The 1175-nt window shown below is 39.3% G+C and overlaps 1 protein-coding gene across 1 annotated transcript in view; it reads left to right on the plus strand.

Annotated features, from left to right (window-relative positions):
• Window positions 1-1175, plus strand: part of LOC106870559 (mucin-3A) — a 76298-nt gene that overhangs the window by 19512 nt on the left and 55611 nt on the right. The window lies entirely within an intron of this gene.

The raw sequence follows: 1175 nt of genomic DNA on the forward strand, positions 1-1175 counted from the left end.
CACACACACACACACACACACACACACACACACACACACACACACACACACACACACACACACACACACACACACCTGAGTGCGTACACATACTTATGTACATAGACACATAGACATACTCACACCCACAATATACATACAAGCGTGTGCCGCTGAGTGTATGTATGCACGCATATATAATAAAAATTAATTACAAATCTTGTCAAGTGTCCTTCACACCAGTTATGTAAATATTGAAACTCGTTTTACAGGCGGTGCTAAGGTCAACGATAAGACAATAGAAGTGTTAATTCTCTTGATAGTGGTGGTCGTATTGGTCCGCCAGTCGTTGTTGCTGCTGTTGTGGTTGCTTTTGTTGATGACTGAGTAACGTTGTGTTTCGCCTAATAAACACACTGCTACTTCCAAGATGCTAGAACGTCTGGCTAACTGCATTCTGAGTTGTTTAACTAAGGAAAAAGCTGAGGGTAAGAAAGTCTAGCAATACTGCCTTACGAGAACGAAAACAAACAAATGTATTGATTTGATATTTAGCTATAGCAAGTGTTAATAAGACACCGAGAAAATAGCTCTGTTAAGATATTTGCCCGTCCGACTGGCACAAGTTCAGACTGTCAAGCATATGCCAATAAAGTAAACACAGACAGTAATTACATATTTTGCTCCTATTATTATTATTATTATTATTATTATTATTATTGTTATTAATGTTATTAATGCGGTGAGCTGGCAGAATCGTTAGCACGCTGTGCGAAATGCTTCGCGGTATTTCGTCTGCCGCTCCGTTCTGAGTTCAAATTCCGCCGAGGTCGACTTTAACTCGCAGGGGTCAATGAAATGAGTACCAGTTGAACATTGGTACACTTTCTGCAAACACTCAGACATACACACACACTCACACTCACACACACGTGTGTAAGTCCACCTAGCAGAAATATAAACATGGGAAATTTAAATATTTCTCTGGAGATTAGACGAACAGCCTTCATCAATTTTCGAACCTTATTGTGTTCTCATCAGAAGTGTCTACCTCATTTGACCAATCCCAGACAAACAAGCAACTAATGCTTATATGTTCAACAAATCCAGTAGCTAAAGTGAACTGGAGCCACTAATCTGCATACTGTAAGCGTTTAGCGTTTAGTACATTATTTAATACCAGCAGCCTATATATA

The sequence above is a fragment of the Octopus bimaculoides genome, chromosome 13 (genome assembly GCF_001194135.2).
Source record: "Octopus bimaculoides isolate UCB-OBI-ISO-001 chromosome 13, ASM119413v2, whole genome shotgun sequence".
Classification (NCBI taxonomy): Eukaryota; Metazoa; Mollusca; class Cephalopoda; order Octopoda; family Octopodidae; genus Octopus; species Octopus bimaculoides.